Below are 20,370 nucleotides of genomic sequence, written 5' to 3'. Positions count from 1 at the left end.
GACATGCAGCTTTGAGGTTTGAGCTTGGGAGGCCCATCTGTGATTCCTTCCTGTCTGTAACAGTGTGGCCTTTAACCTTCCCAGTAGCTTTGGGCTCAGCATTGGTTCTACTTTAAAAGCTCTCCTAAAGCTTTGGTGAAATAATTGCTCAACAAACAACTTTTACTATTTCATAGAATCTAATTTTCATTGATTACATAAAATCAAGGTATGGTTCTCTTAGATTAATGGTCAAAAGGCATACAGAGAAAATTTATAACAATTACTTCTAAGAAATATACAAAACATCACATACAATAATAAGCAACTGTGAATAGAATTATAGAAATCGCAGTTTGACTGTTAAATTAACAAAATCAAAACATGTAACACTATGGTCAAATATCTCAGACATTACTAGCCTAAGTGGACTGATGTAATCATTATAGAAAATAATATCATAATAATAGTTTCTACTCTTAAGAACAATCCACGGATCTTACTAAGTAAATTAACTTCTAGGAAAATTTTATAATAATAATAATAATAACTTTGAATGAATTTCAAACATACATATCAAAAGTTTGTATATTGCTCAGCATAAATATAAAAACTGCATGTCAAACAATAGTAAATAATGTATAAATGTTACTAAAATGCAGATTTAATATGATCTTAATAAATCACATATGCTGCTACTGAATTTAAGTGTCATATAAAAAGGCAATTAAATCTGAAAATGTCATTATGCAAGGAAAGAATCTATTAATTTAGTTTAAATCAGGACTAACTATTACTACCACACTGAAACAATGTTAAGAAGTTATTAGTAATAAAAGTTTGCTTCCTTTTCAAGAATGCTACAATTTAATAGCTCATTCTTACAGCATAGTAGGTTTTCATCTAAACTTTTAGGCTATGTTTGATACTCTCTGATACATTAAAAAAAAAAATTTTTAACAAGTGTTGCCCTTGCCGGGTGGCTCAGTTGGTTGGAGCATCATCCTGTACACCAAAAGGTTGCAGGTTCAATTCGTGGTCAGGGCGCATATCTAGGTTAAAGGTTCAATAGTCAGGGCCTGTACAAGAGGCAACTGATTGATGTTTCTCTCTCTCCCTCTCTCTCCCTCTCTCTCTCTAAATCAATAAAAACACATACAGTGGTGAGGACTTTTAAAAAGTGTTTAAATTAACATGTTTTATATTTTTAGCAAGACTGAAAAATCATACAGCAAAATCCCAATAAAAATAACCTAAGATAGTTGTTACTTTCAGATTTAAAAGATGTAAAATATGAGTCATGACTCTTAGTGTGAAGTCGCTAACTGAAAACACTGAGAGTTTCTGATGACTGAAGTTTTTAGCTTTGTGCTAATTTTTAAACACTCAGAAGGATGCTGCTACAACTGCTGGGACAGAACAAAAACCCATGTTTGAGTTCAGTGTATTTAAGCTAACCAGTAACATTTTACAGTATGGTCTGATATATTCTTAGGACTATCACAGACTTAATCTAAGGCTAATGATGTTTTATATAAGTCTCTTGCATAGTAGACATCTACTTTACATATTCTTTTCTGTATCAATAACCCTGTACTAATATCTAAAAAAAGGGAGGAAAAGCCTCAGTATCACGGAGTGGGGTCGGGTCCACATAGTGTTTGAGCAACTTATAAATCGAATCCATTTGCCTTCTGCGATAAATAATAGGACAAAGCAATTTAATGAGAAATGGTGAAGCTTCTTCAACTATTTAAATAGTCATGAATTTCACAACTTCAAAAAACGTTATTTTGCACTTTAAAAATCTTCATTTCCTCTCCACGAAGAAGACTATTTTTTAAGAAAAGCATGGTGACATTAGAAAGCTAGTATCAACATATCCTGAATTCCCTCTTGAGCTCCCTCTACTGATTTTTAGACAGTTGTTAACCTAACCGAGATGTTCAACAAAACAAGTAATTAATGAGAAGTCCAGTAGAGTGCTAGTATCGAGAGCAATTTTCACAGCTGGGCACACAGTTCTACTCCAGACATTATCAATTAAGTTGTACTGTTTGTGCAAAGACAGGGAAACAAACTCAATGAAAGCCTTTCACCTTCCTCAGGCCTCAGGACACAGAAACAGGACACTTGCCAAGAGAAAATAAACAGTTGTAGAGGGTATTTATTGGACATCTTTGCTGTAACAAATTGAAAATATGTAGACTTAAAATGCAAAGCATTTTTAGAAAATTTTCTTTCACTTTTTAATTTCTTTTTTTTTTTTTTAGCTCAATTAATTATGGTTCCAGGAGAAATGCTCCAAAGAAAATAATTCAGGCAAGGCATTGAGCAACGTGTGTTAAGTTCTTTCAAGCCTTACTTTTTTGTTAACGCAGTAACTTTTGAGACTCTGCCAAAGGATTGAGATATTGTGCATCTAATAGCATTTATTTTGTAAAGTTGTGCATGTATTTTTATTACATTCATTTTCTTTTGATTCTGCCTTACATGGTCCCATGATGTCACAGTTTTTGTAAAAAGAACATAATTGCATAATATCTAATAAACACTGTGGTTTCTCAAGCATGTGCACAAACCCAAAAGGCATTCTAAGCATTCTCTTTCCTTAACAATGCCACAGTGTCTGGGATAATGGATCATTTGATATAAATGCCAGCTAGCTGGATCACTGCTTCAAAGGATCGTAGGTTTTAGAGCACTTAAGTTTTGTATGAAAGAATGTGTAGGTTTGAACAAATAAATTGCACAATGCACAAAGAATATAAACTGATTTTCAGGAAATAGCTTTAAGTCCCAGAATTTAGTTGCAGCACGCTCTGTACAGTGTATTTAAAAATGAAAATAAAAAGTAATCTAAATAACATATTTTAGATACATTGTAGTGGCAAACTAAGAGGGAAGCTAATATTCATTAATGAGAAAATCACAACTAATCATTTTTTTCATAATGGGAGCCTTTTAATTTTTGCCAATAATTTCACATTCAAGAATAAGAGAAATACTCCAAACAACACATACAGCTGGCCAACAGGTATATGAAAAGTTGCTCAGCATTACTAATCATAAGAGAAATGCAAAGCAAAACCACAATGAGATAGCATCTCACACCTGTGATAATAGCTATCATCAAAAAAAAAAAAAAAAAAGCAAGTAAAGAAAAGATAATGTGTTGGTGAGAATGTAAAAAAACTGGAACCCTCGTGCTTTATTGGTAGAAATGTAAATTGGTACAGTCACTCTGACAAAAAGTAGGATGATTCCTTAAAAAATTAAAAATAGAACTACCATATGACCCATCAATCCCACTTCTGGGTATTTATCCAAAGGAACTGAAGCAGAATCTCAAAGAGATATTTTCATTCCCATGTTTACTGCAGCATCATTCACAATAGCCGTAGGTAATGTTAACTTATCAGAAACTACTTAATGGGTCCCTCAGAATGACAAAGTTGGCACCTAAAATAACCTCTATCTTAAGTAGCACACTTATTCCTTAGTAATTCTTTACCTGTTCTACTTTATATCATAACACTTATCAATGCCAGACATTATCTTTTGTCTTTATCATTTGTTTATTGTCTGTCCTTTCACAGAAAGAGTAGAGAGGGAACTTTGTCTTTATCGTTCCAGCTCAACTCCCAGCACCCAAAAGGGTGCCTGGAGCATAGAAGGTGGTTAGTCAATACTTACTGAATTAATACTCTATTTTATAATATGACCTTAATAACTTTAAAGTATTGTTTATTAAAATAAAAAATTGAATTTATACACTAGTTTTTTCAGGTTTTAAATAAATAAGAACAAAATTATTTGTGTCATATATATGATATTCTTTTGACGATGGCATTCTTTTAAAGTGTGAATTTTTTCTTTCAAAATAAATATAATAAATTTATTGTACTTTCTAAATAGTAAAAATAAATATCATATCACCTATATAACGTATATATCATTTATAAAGCATAATATTAAATATAAATTCCTGATTTGCATAAAAAGATTCCATATTGCATAAAATAAGACAATAAAATCCCTTTGCATAGTTCACTGAGACCAAAAACAAAAATGTGAAATCAGAGTAGATTAACAAAATCTAAAATGTAGAAACAATCAATCCATGAGCAGACATCTATTATATTCTTACATGTACAAAACATTGCATGATAGAAGCATAAAAAAGAATAAACTTCTAAGAGAATTAAATAATATGTATGCGAATAAATTCTAAACCTCAAAGTTTGCACACAAGAAAGGAATTCCTAGGTCATTTCCTTTAAAAAGAGCTTAAGATTAATTAGGAAAAAGAGCCTAAAACACATTTTAAAAATCCAAAAGCAATGCCAAACTGTCCATTGCATAGTTCAGGTCATTAACACTGGAGAGGAGAGAAATGAGCTCATTGGCACTATAGCAGTGAAGAAACACTCTGAGGTTCAATTAGAACTTGAACCAACCAGGTTTGCAGGCAGAATTCTAACATGAATCTCAGTGACCCACACTTACATTGTGTGTAGACAGACCCTTTAACTTGCTTTTGACCAATAGAATACTACAAAGACGATGTAATATTGCTCTTGTGGTTATGTTATATGGCAAAGAGGAGAGATATTAAGATGTAATTGAGGTTCCAAATCAGTTGACTTGATGTACATTCAAAAGGAGCTTATCCTAACTGGGCGTGACCTAACGAGGTGAGTCCTTTAAATGCAGATCTAGAGGTCAGAAACTGAAGGAGTCAGCGAGATGATTATCTGGCCTTGAAGAAACAATCTTCCATGAATTCTGAGCTGCAAAAAAAAATACATCCTGCCAAGAGCCAGTGATCTTGGGGGACCTTGAGCCTCAAATAAGGCCTAGCCAGGGCTGAAAATTGATGTGAATTTCCAAGCAGAGGTCTTACCTAATCTGTACCCAGACTTGTGACACATGAAAACTGAGGTAATAAATGTTTAAGCCACTAAAATTATGTTGATTTTTATTTAATACAAAACAAATGCATACATGTAAAAAATGGACATCTTAGTGATGTCTACAGTGACACTGACAAGCCATTTTTTGTAACAAAACTATGCACTGAAAAGCACACATGAGCACAATATGATCTTATGGTATGAGAAAACTTGCTTGGAAACAGAGGGGTGGATGTAGGTAGGGAATCTTGAAGATATGACAGTCCAGACAGGGCATTGTGTTTATATAGAAAGAAGGAATCATACTTTATATTTTGACTCATCTGTTTTACTTGTGTGCATTGCATATATGAGAAAATTGAAAATCTGATTGATTACTTGCAGGGTGTAGAATCAATTAGAATGATCTTAAAAATAAGCAGAGAATTTCAACTTAATATAGTAAAAATTAAAGATCCACTGATGATTTCTGAACACAGTGACATTTGAAAGCTTATGTTAATCAAGAGGAATTTAGAAGAGGTTTGAAGTCTGTATCAGCAGAGCATAATAATTATGGTCATGCAGCTGGTTTTAGACAGAGCTTGGTCTGAGTCCCAGCTCTATGGGAACATAACTCTTTAAGATTTGGTCTCTCAATATCTACCTCATAAGGTGTTGTGCATATAAAATAAAATAATGTTTTATAAGTACTGAACACCTTTCGTGAAATATTATGAACCATCAAAACTGTAGTTGCTTTTATCATCATTTATTATTACAGCAGAAGAAACAAGGAATAGGGAGATCAAGGTAGAGTGTGAAAAGAACTCTGGTTGAGGTGGGATAGTCTGGTTCAAGGAAAACTTAACAGGGAGAGAGAGTAGAAAATAGAGAATTAGATAAAGCGACATCATAAAGGGAGGGGTGTCAGAACTCGGGGACTCATTACATATAGTACAGTAAGAAAAATGTTAAGTTTACAACACCTATGGATTTTTAGACCTAGGTGAATGGAAAAGGACTGTGTCATTAACTGACAGGCAGAAAAATTAGAATGGGGTCTGTGTTAGGGATAAAATGATAACCTCATGGAGTTTGCATGGTCACCATGAAATCAGAGTTAAAATGTCTAGCAGACCTTTGTAAATACATTAATGGAGTTCAAATCTGGGCCAGAGATAGAGATTTGAAGGTATCTGTGAAGAGAGAATAATTGTAGCTGTTGGAGTGAATGGGCTTCCTGCGGGCTCCACAGAGAAGGAGGAACAGTGAGTTAAATGAATTGTATACAAAGTGGGGCAGATATTTCAAGATTAAAAATGTTAACACCATGTTGGAGAAACCTCTGTTTAGTCCCTTTGCCATGTTTTTTTTTTGGTGTTGAGGTTCATAAGTTCTTTCTAAATATTTACTATTAACCCCTTATTGGATGTAGCAGCAGATATGTTCTTCCATTCAGTGGGTTGGCCTTTCATTTTGTAGATGGTTTCCTTTGCTGTGCAAAAACTTTTTAGTTTGATGTAGTCCCATGTTTTATTTTTTCGTTTGTTTCCCTTCCCAAGGAGATCTATCAGAAAAAAATACTGCAAAAAAAGAAAAAAAGAGAGAGAGAGAAACTCATGGACACAGACAACAACGAGGTCATTGCCAGGGGAGGGGGGGGTGGAGAGACTTGGAGGAGGGTATAAGGAGGGTAAATGGTGATGGAGGGAGACTTGGCTTGGGGTGGTGAACACACAGTACAGTGTACAGATGATGTGTTGTGGGATTGTGCACCTGAAACCTGTATAATTTTGTTAAACAGTGTCACCTCAATAGATTCAATAAAAAGGGGGAAAAAAGTTCATACTAGACTTTATTTCAAAAGTAAAACACTGAATATTGCTAACCAATATATATATATATATAGTAGTTATTAAAAGCCCTATAAACTTTTTCCACAAGTCAAACTTTTCTATTTCCTTTGGGATCGATTTAACAAGGACAACCCAGAACTTGTATAATGAGGGTTCACTGGGGAGCCTGATGCAACTCAGTGGCTCGCCCAGGAGCTGTGTTATAATTACTGCCACCAGTGCTCCCTTCTACTCAGTCAGACTAAATGCTCTATGAAAATAAGAAGTATCAACTAGTGGTGAATACTTCCGTTTGTATTTCAAATAGAGTAAGAAACAATAAAGTATTTAACCTTTCCTAAGCATTCAAGAGAGTACCTCTTTTTGAATTGTGTTTCAAAACCACTAATTTTATTTTGGTTACTTTAGTTGATCTCATGAACTATTTGAAATATTAGCACCTAATTGGTTTAAATGTTTAAAGGTTTAAATGTGAACAGGGGTTGATAACACAGGTGCTGATTGATTGAAGTGGGCTGCAGTTCAACATGTATTTATATTTGAATTTAGGGTCCAGTAGGACTTCTTTAGGGAAAAAAACCATCAAAATCTTTAGAACCATTAACCACTCTATTATATTGTGTGTGTTTTTAATTCTATTTGAGATACAAAGATAAATATTGTCTCCTGCTAATATTGTGAATAGTCTATGAGATCAAATAAAATAGCGCCTCTCTAACGTTATATATAGAGAAAAAACTCCTTAAGACTTTGGAATTGTACACTCTAAGTGGGGATACTAAAGAATATATGCTATTAAATAATTTCAATACAACAATAATTAAGGAAAAGATTTGGGAACATTGACATTTAGTAAAAAGAGTATCACAGAAAAAAAGTTTTAAATATAACACACTCAATTGAATATTTGACCTAAACAGAGGTTTTAGAAAGTGCAGTGTAGGTTAAAGAGGGATGAACTTGGTTTAACTGGAAAATCCATCTATTCCTGGTTGTGTGACCATGGGCTGGAGAGGCGGAGAGCTTTGATCTAAGTTTCTGTTTTCTTATATCTAAAATGAAGATAATATAAACTTTTTCATGGTTATATAAATGTTAAATGACTTATATGGATGAAATGACCTAATAAATGAATATTAACACTTTGAATGGGGTACTTTTCTATATTTTTTCTCTTCTCAGATGTATAAGCAAATCAAGTCTCAAAGACCTGATGCTCAAATATCAATAGGTAATTGACTATGAAACACCAAACTTGTTTACTAGCAGCAACTTACGCTCTCTTTCTTTGGAAAGATGAATGGGACCACCTTCTTAATCCTAATGAGGCAGTTCAGAGTATGGTTCGCACCAAGATCACAGCAGTTATGGTGGCTTTAAGAAAATGGGCTACATTGCCATAGCGTACATGAGGGCATTTGTCTCTTCATGAGAGCAAGAACCTTTACTTTTAGGATGTTAGAAATTAGAACAAATAAGTCTCTGGTGGTCATTAAACCACTATCTAATGTATTTGATGGAAGTGGTCCAACCATGAAAGGTGAATTATTTCCATTTCATCATCATCTTTGGGGAATATAGTTTAGGTTTGTATGTTTTAATTGCTACTGTATGAATGTTTTAATTGCTACCTTGGTGATACTTGCACAGAGAAAATATATCACTAAAGTAATTTTCTCTTAACTGTCGATTACAATGAACATATTTAAATAAAACTCAATAAAAAAGTATTTTCAAATCTTTTGCATTGTGCTTGAGAATTGCTGGCAGTGCTAAGAACTACTTATGAGTTGGAAAAATATTCTCTGTATTGACAAGTAAATGGACTCACTAAGCAACCACTTTGCTTTAGAGATTTACATAATTTGATACCAAAAGTCACATTAAATTTGTATTACTTGGTTTTAAAGAAAGAAAGTTCAGAGTTAAGCTGTTTTTCTTCCCAAATTTCACCACATCTATGAAAGAAAGCGTTGATTCACAAGGAATAAAGAAGTTTTGAGTGTAGAAATATCCAGGCTCTGTTCCTTAGAAGTACATGGCTTATTACCAATAGATGTGAAGGAAATAAACTTGTCATTTTTAAAGTAAAACTTTCAGAATTCATATTTTCTCAGAATCTATGTAGTACTGTGAAATTTTCATTATGCACATAACCGTTTTCTTCCTAATTCCTGGCAAATTTTCATTTCTAACTGCCCCTTCCCTTGTCAATCAGCATAAGAGTTCCTGAATGATACTTTCATGTCAAAAAAAGTGATGTGTGCTCAAGCCTACTAGCCTAAATAAAAATAACAATAATTAGAAGGCACATTTGACACTAAAACTTATATATTGTATTATAGGTTATTGTGTAAATTACTGTTGTATTAAGCAGCATTTGTTGAACTTAAATACTCCACATCATTATCATTGCATGTTTATGGTAGAGTGGAATCTACCAAAATTACACACACACACATACACACACACACACACACACACACACACACACACACACACATGCTTATAGTATTGTTTAATTCTTTCTCTTTCAGAAAACCCACTGGAAGGCTCACTGGAATCCTGGATTTCTGATTTTACTCAAAACACTATCTCATCTATTATAATAATATAAAATTATTCAATACCAAGGTGATAAAAGCACAAAGGGACCAATTGTTTTGTTGTGTGGTGTGGTGACCGAGTGATGGGAAAATTAGGATATTCCACAAGGGACCCTACAGCTCAACTTAAGTACACTTTGCCCAAAGGACATTGGAGGTGTTGAAGCAGAAGTGATTAAGTCTGTTTGACAAAGAATAATTGGTCACAGGGCTGTTACAATGATGTTAACAACAGGAAGTACTTTTTTCTAGTCTGTGTGTTCATAAGGGTCTTTTGAACTTGGAAATAAGTAATAAAAAATATATTAAAGTTAGTATGGTGACTTGGGACAAATATGAAGGGCTAATAGGAACATATTATTCAGGGTCTTTGGCCCCATTGATAAATGAGCATTAAATATGAAAAATGGCCATTAATCAAAGAAAATTGTCAATAAGCTATTACTCGCATAATTTCTTAAATGTAACTTTAAAAGTTACCTTTAAAAAGTCAATTCACTCAAACTTTTTAGTATATTTTAGGCTTATTATTTTCTGTATTGCTCTATTGTAAATGTTAGTACATAAAAAAAAAAAAAAAGCAATATGTAGCCTTGACGATGTAAAACCCAAATTGTTTCACCTTTATATTAAATCCCACCAAATACACATAGTCGTTTATCTTATTTGTAAGGGAAAAAAGGCAATCTGTCCAGCCACATTTTTTTAATTTTACTTTTTTCAAGATCAATGTGACTTAAAAAACTGAGAAACAATTAAGAAAGACAAAAACTTGAGCACATCATATAATTAAATTATTGCAGTAATTTTTCTATGCACTTTGTAAAAGTTCACCATCTTGAAGTAAAAAGTGCTAAATACTTTTGCAGTGCCTATGTAAGGAAATTAATGCTTTAGTAGGCTATCCATTGTTATACTGAATATTTCTTTGATTTTACATGAATAAGTTATAACTCAAAAATATAGTCATTTCTTTGTGGCACAAAGAATTAATAAAGGGCCATCACATTTGAATATATTTCATAGGTGTCTTCAAAGATGGTAATTTTATTTGTTTACAGTATAAATCATATGCTGTATCCAAATAATATTTCCTATATGCTGTTTGGGTTAATTATGGACAATAGTCTTATCTCTTCAGAAGTAAAATACAAAAGTCAAATATGTAAAAAAGAAAAGAAAAAAGAAAGAAATAGGGGAAAATATTTTAAATACACAATCTCATTGAATCTGTCTTTGACTGATTTCATTATTGCCAGTAGCATATTTTAATTTCAGCATTTAAGCATCAAATTCTGACAATATTAAACTTGATCTAAAAGTATTCCAGGTATTAGTAGTTCAAGCTAATTTTTCATACTTGAACAAAGACATACATTTTGGAAAACTTTATGTAAAAAGAAGTCAGTGAGATACTCATACAGTTGGGTGAATATAGTGTTTATATATGTGACTACCTTTCAAGTAAGTTATAAAAGTAAAATATATGTTGATGTTTCAATATAGTAAAGAAAATAAAACTAAAATGAAAAGAATCTATTATTCTGTTTGAAATTCCACAGTCTGAGTATTTATACCAAGATAATTAGTTTTAAAGAGAAAAATTTTAAATGTATAGAAGAAAAGAATGAGTCTATATACATTTATAGAAGTCTGTTTGGTATAAGCTTCATGCTTCAGTGTTTCCAATATCCTATTTTGCTCCTCTACTTGCCTAGTCTTTAAAAATTTGTAGCAATATTTAATATAAGATCACATGACTGACATACATCCTACAAAGAACATCTCCTTAGGGCAAAACATGGAAAAACCCTAAAGGAATTTAAATTTGACCTCTAATGTTTGCAATAATATCCACTCCTTGTAACAATCACTCCCATTGTAAGACTGTGCTGTAAATAAAATGAAAAACCTCTACCCAGAGGAATTATTTTAAATTATAAACTCCAAAGCTGAAGTTCAGCCTTATAAGTATAATGCAACTAGAGTAGAAATTTTTATAATTAAAAATATAAAAATATTTAAAGTCAATGTAATCTTTAATAGCTGAAAAGCATAGCCCTAATCATTTGAGCAATAATTACTAACTCTGCAACATCTTATATTTTACCCATTCCTATAAATATAGGATATCTGGTTGCAACCTGAACCCTCTCCCATGGAATGCAAAGGAACCTCCACTCCAGTAATTCTCCAGCCACCATTTATACTTAACCTGCTGTCACTAAATGACATAAATGAAAGATCATAATTCTATTTATCAAACAAACAATCATGTGTCTCAAAGTCTGGAGAGTAATGAGAAATACACAGCACCAGCTAACTTCTATCATTTAGTAATTGTTCATTATGAGAAGTACTATTTGGTGGTTTTCTGCGCTGAATTCTTTCTCCAAACACACTCAAAACACACTGCCAATTGAAAAAAGGAATATAGATTCAAAAGGAAATCTTCTAAGTAGAGAAAAGCTCACTGTTAAGCATGCAAGAGGTTAAACATTGCTGAAATAGTGAGGCATTTTCTCAACCCACGCTTCCCAGTTCCATTCAATTACCAACAGCAGTAGCAACTATAATACAAGCTAAAACTGTATTATTAAATCAGAGCTTTCCATTTACATCCAACTCTAACCTGAGGGGGTGGGAGGGGATGACATTTACTAATCAATAGCAGAACAAACAGCCCCCAACTTGGAAATACACATGACCTTGGGGTATAGAATTTTCAGAGGCTGAGTTTCGCAAGTTTTATTTGGATCTACTGCATAACAATACAGCTAAATGAACACAGCTTGGTCTAAATGCTTCTATTCCTAGCACCTCCCCTCCACAAATGTTAAGAGAGCTCAGCACTTTGTAGTCTATGCTTTAAATACCAGAGGTAATATTGGTAAATCAGAAATTAGTCCACTCAAATATTTCTTTAAGATTACATTTGTTTTAAACAACTTGTTGGTTAATTTATTTAATGTAATTTAACATATTTGGGGGCTTGCATTGAATGGCTCCTTTTCCTTGAGCCATGCTGGAAGTGTTGCTCTACAAATGTTTATATTTATAAAACAGGACGTAACATGATGACATTAACTTCATAAAAAAACACAAAGCCCTCAACTTCCCCCCTCGAATCCAGTGCATAATCACCAATAGATGCTCTTATAATAATAATGAAAATAATTATTTAAATAATTATTGCAACCACTGCCAAAAGTCCCGTTTCAAATTATAAAAATAATCATAACTTGCTTTTAAATTTTGTATGGCAGTCTGCATCTCTCCCCCCATTTGTAATAATTCGTAACAATATTTTTCTTACCTTATTTTAACAGTCAGAAAGTCTCCCAGAAAGATCCCTAAAAGGTGTGGAAATAGAAATCACAATAAAAAATAATAATTAAAAAAAAAAACTAAACTAAAAAAGATCCTCTATAGCTGGGAAAAGATGAAAATAGTTTGGTCTAAAACTATAGAAATGTCCAAAGTCACGCCTAAATGAGCGCCCAGGTGGCAAACAGAGGACTCTCTCCCGCGTCCGCTCCCGCACTCCTTTGTCAAGTTGATACGGTCCGGCTGGTGAGGCGGCCCCGCAGGGCACGGAGGGTGCGAGGGGCGTTGCCTCCAGGCGCCGGAGCAGCCGGTCCGCCCCGTCCCAGGTTCAGCACCCGCAGCCCGGAGGACAGCGCCAGCTCCGCTCACCTCCAGTTTGTCTCAGTCACTGAGCCGGGCTGATGCTCTCGCCTCCTCCCCAAGCCCGAGCTGCTGCCACTCAGCCGCGCGCGCCCCGCCCCCACAGTGACGTAACTATTTTGCATATCAAGTCCCGGGGAGGTGCGGCCGCCCCTGGCTCGGCTTCTGCTCGGGTCGGCTGAAGCCAGGCGGGTGGCCAGGTGCAGGCTGACGACGGGCGCGGGCATCCTCGGGCTTCGCGACCCGTCCGCACCAGCCCCGGAGAAACTGAGCGCTTTCGGGGCGGCGCGAGCCCCTGCCCTCGCCGGGACCGCCGTCCGCGCACCCGCGCGCCGCAGCTCCCCCGCGAGCCGGGCGGGGGGGGGGGGGGGGGGGGGAGGGGGGCGGTGAGCCCCGGGGGGGGCGGCGGGGGGGGGGAGGGGGGCGGTGAGCCCCGGGGGGGGCGGCGGGGGGCGGGGGCAAGGGCCTAGGGGCACAGCGGATCTTTCCAACCACTCCAAAAAAAATGCGATCTTCGCCGTCAAACTTTCCTCCTTTCCCCGCCGTTTGTTTACTGGAAAGGATGCGCCGGGTGCTCCGTTCCCTTCTCCTCGGCTCAGGGAACTAATAGAGGGAGTCGCTGCAGCAGAAACTTGTTCTGGAGAAAAACATGCTTTGCGCGCCAGGAGAACCTGTGAAAGCTGTGCAGTGCTTAGCATCATCGTTCGTGAACGGGATCTTCTCTTACTCTTTGCTATGAGCGCTGCATAGTCTACATATCAGACGGCACATATGTTCCTGTAAAATGTGCAGAACCCTCCCTCTTCACTCTCATGGTTTAACTGCACGGTCAAGCTAAGTGGACCTGGAGATTACAGGGTTAAAATAAAAATCATTTAATAATGAAAAAAGTGAAAGTTCTCAGCTTCCACTGCCAAAATCCTGAAGGTTATACAATATTTATTATGTCTAATATATCAATTGTTCTATGAAAGATGGGGCATGCTGGAAGCATTTCATAGCCTTTAGCAAATCTCTCAGTATATGTGATGTTTCTTATCCCAGTGAGGCTCAAAGGGCCTTGACAGCAAAGAAAGGGGGCTGCCATGCCAGCAGATTCCTAAGCTTGTAAACAGTGAACTTGAACTGACCAACCATCCAAAAAGGCCATTATTCACATATTGTCCCCATGTCCCACCTACAATCATCAGGACTTACTTGTACAAAGAAACAGGCAAATAAAAGTTAGGCCTAAATTTCCCCAAGTTGGTTGAAACACTTTTTTCATTAAAAAGTTTATTCAAGAAATTGAATAGCATTCAGTACATTGCTTTCCATCCAAATACATCCATACTGATAGATGTTGTATTCTGGAGACTAATATAATTTTGCACTGGATCTACTCATGAGTTTTTCAAGGACTCTGTTGAAATGAATACACTTGTTTATTTTCCTATCAGGAAAAATAATTAATAAATTTGATTTTTTGCAATGTTTAAGAAATTATTTGAGGAAGCACATTTGCTTTGTGGAGATATATATATATGTATATATATACCCAAATTTCTTCTTAAGAGTCACTTAAACACCACATAAACCTTTCTTTTCAGCTTTCTCCTAGAATTTGTCCATTTCTTTCCCAAATATTAAATGTCCTGGGGACATCACTCCAACACACCTAGACCATATTACATCCAGGTAATCTGCAATGTTTGATTTCCTGTGACAACTATTGATTTTATGTAAATATGCAAATTATAAGTGCCTTCCTGTGCTGCATATTGCATAGATGTACTCACATACACACACATATTCTAAAAGCTCCTCAGTTCCCAAAGTGATTTTAATAATGATTTCAAACACCATGGCAGAGCATGAAAGATGATTCTTGGAGGCAGATGGGCCTTCTACAGTATAACCTGTACTTACACTGATCAAAGCACATATCTTATGCTTCTTTTAGAAATGCCACATGGCATCTTTTGTTCTGCCTCATGACAACATGCCAAAATGTCAGCAAAGACTTAAAAGTTCACTGTGGAAATATATAGAGTATGTTACAAGAATTCTTATAAAATTCCACCAAAGTCTGTGTCATATGTTGTTTAATAGACAATATTACTCAGTTCACTTCAGTGATCATACTGTTTTGGGCTATAAATTCAATTAAGGCAGGCATAACATTATTCAAAAAGGCCTAATATTATTCAAAAGCCTAAGGGGATGAAACTGGAAAACAAAGCTATGCTTCAAATTTAGAAAGAAAAGCAGACCATTTTCTCATCACTAAAAGAGAGAGAGATAATGAAAGAGAAAAAGAAAAAGAAAGGAAAAGAAATAGAACTATTTGGTAATGCATTCATGAAGATGCACACATGCAGGAAAGTATCGGTACGACTGCAGCTTCCTAGGGGATTCAGGTTTGGTTCTGTCCTAATTGGCTGTTGGGGACTGTATTAAATTATCTCTAAAGTCTCTTACATATATGTCATTCTATGACTCTATATTACAATTAGAAAACTTCTGAAATGTGTACATTTAGAATGCAAGACCTTAAGAACTTTCCCCTAAGGTGCAATAAATTGGCATCTGTCCACTAAGACTGTGAAAACAGTACCTTAGGGCGAGTAGTTTGGGAACTATAGAAAGGGGACCAGTGACTAGTACCAAGGATGAGGTTAATGAAGCCAAAAAAATAAATTTTATCTACCCAGGATGAAATTAAGAGATAACTGAATGGTCTGTTACAGTACTCACTTGTTTTTATGTAAGAAATATTATAATATTCTCACACATTTAATTACTGTTCAAGATATTTAAAGTAATTGTAAAGCAACAATAATATGTAAGCCATGCAGAAAGTGATTAAATGGATTTTTAGTTGTACATTGTCATTGGAAAGATGACAAAAATATTAAGTAAATGTACTCAAGGAAAATGTCTTTGAAGCAAATGACCAACATCTGCTTAAGGATTTTAATTTAGGTAATTTACATGAACATATTAAAATGTAATACACAGAAATTAAGAAGATCATTGTGTTATTGTTGTGTATGTGTATATTTATACTTGTATGAAAGATTTAGCTTTTAATCATATTGCCTTCTTATTTTCTATATTTGGACTCCTATAGTGGCATCAGATTTTATAAGCTCCTTTCAAATAATAATCATTCTAATGTATTTGTAATACATTAGTAATTATAAATACTCCAAATATAATAACTGTATACTTCATTAGTTTTTTAAATCAATTATGAGGAGGTTTGCTGCAAATTAAAAACATGCTTATTTTGAAAAGCAAATATTCATTACTTTTTTAAGGTAATTTTCACTCTTAATTTTAGAAGATTAAAATAAAGCAGAACAGGGGGAAAATGTCATAGCCATAAATGACCAACCTTCTTTAATTAAAAAGAGCAATAAAATTACAGTATAACCACAAAACATGCTATGTTAGAGATCTCTACTCCTGAAATATGAGCTTCTGTATGATTGTGCTTTCTCCTGATACATATATGTACATAGTGTTTTTAAAGAGCAAATACTTAATTTAACAAATAGTTTATATTAAAAAATAATTTCTGAAATTAAATTTATATTCTTGCTTTTTTAGCCTTTTAATGGCAATTTCAAATGCTAAATATACAAAGTTTTACAAAATTTTTTGAATATTTGATACTTGAAAATATATTTTCCTCTCCTTAACTTCCTCTTTTGTTTTACTTTCTCACTTCCATCATTTATTTCCCTTCTTCCTTTCTAACTCTTGCTTCCTCAAGGCCTCCTCTCTCTCTTTACCTAGCTCTTATTTTAATATTCTATTAATAAAACATATTAATGGTAGATCTATCATTTTATGGAATATTTATATACAGTATAGTGTTATTGAATGGAATTTTGATATAATACATTAAATCTAAATTTCTTAGCAAACCCAGAATTATCATCTTAAATGCACTTTGTGTGTATGGTGGGTGGAAGTGGGATGTGGAAAGAAGCATTCACTGAAGAAGATTTTCAAATATGTTTTCTTTAAAATATGGACATAAGGTTTAGGATATCAGAGTTAAAACCTAAATACAAATATATAAACCTACAGACTGAAGAACACTATTGAGTTACACACTCACACAAGGTGTTTGACCTGTTATTTACAATCAACTATGAAGTTTTCATGAATCTATATTAGTTTAATTTTAAAGTCTCTTAATATATGTAGAACAATGAGATTAAGTTTATTATTTGTCACCACTGTCTATCATAGTGCAGGCAATGTGTTAGTTTTGAACAAGAAATGGTCACATTTATCATGAGTAAAGTCAGTATTTTTCTTACTAGTATTTACTTTAATACACAGGGAGATATACTGAGGACAACTACTTTTTATAATTATTAATCATGAATGCCCCATCAAAATGGTACATTTCATAAAAGATCTGCAGTCTCTCTCAGAAATACCATGCTAAAATGTGGATATAACTCTTTATCCTGTCCCTCGAATCCTCAGATCAGTGGATGCATGAACTCTTTAGTTCCCACAGTGTAAATGGGCTTTTCAAATTCCACAAGAACCTGGGCAAGTGTATAATATAATAAAAGTTATAGGTTCAAGGAATTGGTTGATGTCGATCTGTATGGAGGAAACATTAAAAAGGGAAAGGATAAGACATGCTTCAGTAAATGCTGCTTAACTGGAAAGTTAAAACCTACAGCATTACATACAACAATCTAGGTTGGATTTGAAGAAACAGATTTGCTCATATCATCAGTAACCTGGGGGTTATTATTTTCAACAATTATCATCAATAATTTGGAGTCAAATTCAAATTCTGAATTTGGATTCAGAACTAAACAAACCCTGATGGGCCTTTCACAGGACCACTGTAGACTATAATGAAAGGTATGTACCATGGTGCTGAGTGTGGAAAGACCTATAAATCTAATATTTTTCTTACAGAGCCTTAAATTTTTAGGTTTTGTCTTCTAAATTGAAGGGGAAAATCAAACTGGCTCTTCACCAAAGCCTATCCAGGGAAATGAAGATTAGCAGACAGATTTACCAGACTCACTTCTGTGTTATCTAATCCAGTTTTCAATATTCCATGTCTTTTATCTTCCTCATTTCATAGCTCCTTTCTAGATATACTTTCTCTGACTTCTAAGTGACATAACTATGCATTTTCCCCAGAGCTATATTTTGTCTTTTTGTTTTGGCTTGGTAAAGAATATTTCCTTTTTCTCTCTTAGCCAGAAAACAATGTGAATAAGCTTTTAATAAAAACTGTCCTCTATCAATATGTCCATGCACAGAATTCTCAGCTCAGAGGGATGGTGTCAAAATGTGTTGTGCTATAAAAAGAACTATCAAGTGAAATGAAGAATTAAGGAGATATTTTTATAGAAAGTATAATTGAATAAATGAAAATTTGTTTTTATGTAGCCATGTGTCTATATAATTTGAGATATCCTTGTTAGGAAGATGACAGATATAGACATAAGCCTGCAAGAAAATAATTTGGTCCTTAGTAGAAAAGCAAACAAACAAACAAAAATATCCAGGAATAATTTTTTTATAAATTTAATGTAGATAGAAAACAGCTTAGTTGTATTTCCAAGATATATATAACAAATATACCTGAGTAATCTTTTTTTCTATGAATAAACTTTAATGTTAAAAAACCTGGATGTGGAGAACTACGGCTAAAATAGTTTTCATGAGTAGAGCTCAGTGCACAGTCTGCTAATAGTTATGTTATAGAAAATGATAAGAATTGTAGTAAAATCAGAAAAATCTAAATGCATCAGCTTATTCAAGAAAATTCTTTACAAGTCAACCTCTGCTTTCTCTGTGACTAAATTAACCTCAGAGTGGTATTTATACACTATAGTTTTGGCTGCATTTGCTGAAATTAAAAATAATCAATTTAAGTGGTTCAGATGTATCACTGCTTTCACTGTAGTTTTTAAAATAAATTATGAAAAAATTTCCTTTATATTCCTTCTGTTATTTTAATAATCAGTGTTCAGGGGAGGTAATTTGGTATTTGGTTATCTTATGAGTCTTTGGAATCTAAAAACGTGCCTTTTCACAAGTGTAATTGAACTATGAAAATAAAGCATAAGAATTTAAGTGATGCTCGAATAGATGCTTTTACTTGTTAGAGTTCTTGTGTTTAAGAGATCTCTTAGGGCATCTATTGGCCAATGTCAGTATTGCAAACAAGAATCTGAGCACAGCATTGTGAACCCTGGAGTTCTGTGTTTGAAAACAATAATTTAAATGCATGATAATAAAGAAACTTATGAAGGAAAGTTTTCATGTTTATTGTTAAACTTAGAGTATTAATCAAATGCATGAAAACAAATATGGTATGGAACTTGATCTTATAAAACTTTTGTAGTATAATATTTTCATTTCAACATTTTCAAAATTTACATTGTCTCTTAGAGTCTGTATATCAATCTTTGGAATACGTGCTTTCGGTCTTTAATGTAAACTTCTGGATTTTTTCAGGAATGTCAAAATAATTGTCTTTTTAAATTTCAAAGGAAGTACAGACAGAAGCATATTTTACATTATAATCTTGAGTAGAATGTATAAGGATATTGAGAATATGGCAATAAATCTCAAGTTCGGAATGATTATATTGTGTAAGAATATATACTGTTAGAAGTGGAAATAATTTGTATATTTGACAAGATGGAGAGGCAATTTTGCCCAAAATATCATAGATCCTTGCTAGACAGTAGGCACAACAATGAGAAAGGAAGGGAAAAAATCTGGATCTTAAGGTCCAGCATCAGTGTGTGTAATATATAATATAAATATAGCTTATATTAAATAATATATAAATTAATAACTATGTAGCTAAAATTATAATAGATATAATTAACATAAATATAAAAATATTAGAAACATATATGAAAGATCACAAGTAAAAATTAGTAGTGAAGTGCCATTGGTAGAAAGTGATAAATCCTGAAAGAGAAGTAAAGAGGAGCTTGGTGAAGTAAGCAATTACTACTTATTTTTCCCTTGTTCCTTTTAGACTTCTCTGCATATTACATCTTTCCAGAGCATATGGGCCAAAGCAGCTGTCCCAGTTTGATCCCAAGAATTGTACTAGCAGTGTCTGGGAAAAAATATGCTAGGGCCAGACAGACATGCATGTACTTTTTCTTGCAGTCCCATTCCATTAGTGTCTATTTCTATGTTATTAAGATTACATAGAAGTGATTTAAACTTTAAAAAGGAAACACTGCCCATAAAGAAACTTGAAAACAATTATATGTAACAGATTAGGATTTCACAATACACTTCTGTATTCATTAATGTTGCTTGTCATGTAATCCCAATTGTCCC

General features: G+C 34.0%; 1 protein-coding gene across 1 annotated transcript in view; it reads right to left on the bottom strand.

The window, feature by feature from the left end:
- Positions 1–13,050, bottom strand: part of FSTL5 (follistatin like 5) — a 491,494-nt gene extending 478,444 nt beyond the window's left edge. The window contains exon 1 of the mRNA XM_016200335.2: positions 12,656–13,050. The gene's annotated coding sequence lies outside the window, so the exon portion shown is untranslated. The remainder of the gene's footprint in view (positions 1–12,655) is intronic.
- Positions 13,051–20,370: the final 7,320 nt, after the last annotated feature.

The sequence above is a fragment of the Miniopterus natalensis genome, chromosome 4 (genome assembly GCF_054644295.1).
Source record: "Miniopterus natalensis isolate mMinNat1 chromosome 4, mMinNat1.hap1, whole genome shotgun sequence".
Taxonomy (NCBI): Eukaryota; Metazoa; Chordata; class Mammalia; order Chiroptera; family Miniopteridae; genus Miniopterus; species Miniopterus natalensis.
This window is presented reverse-complemented; position numbering and strand designations above follow the sequence as displayed.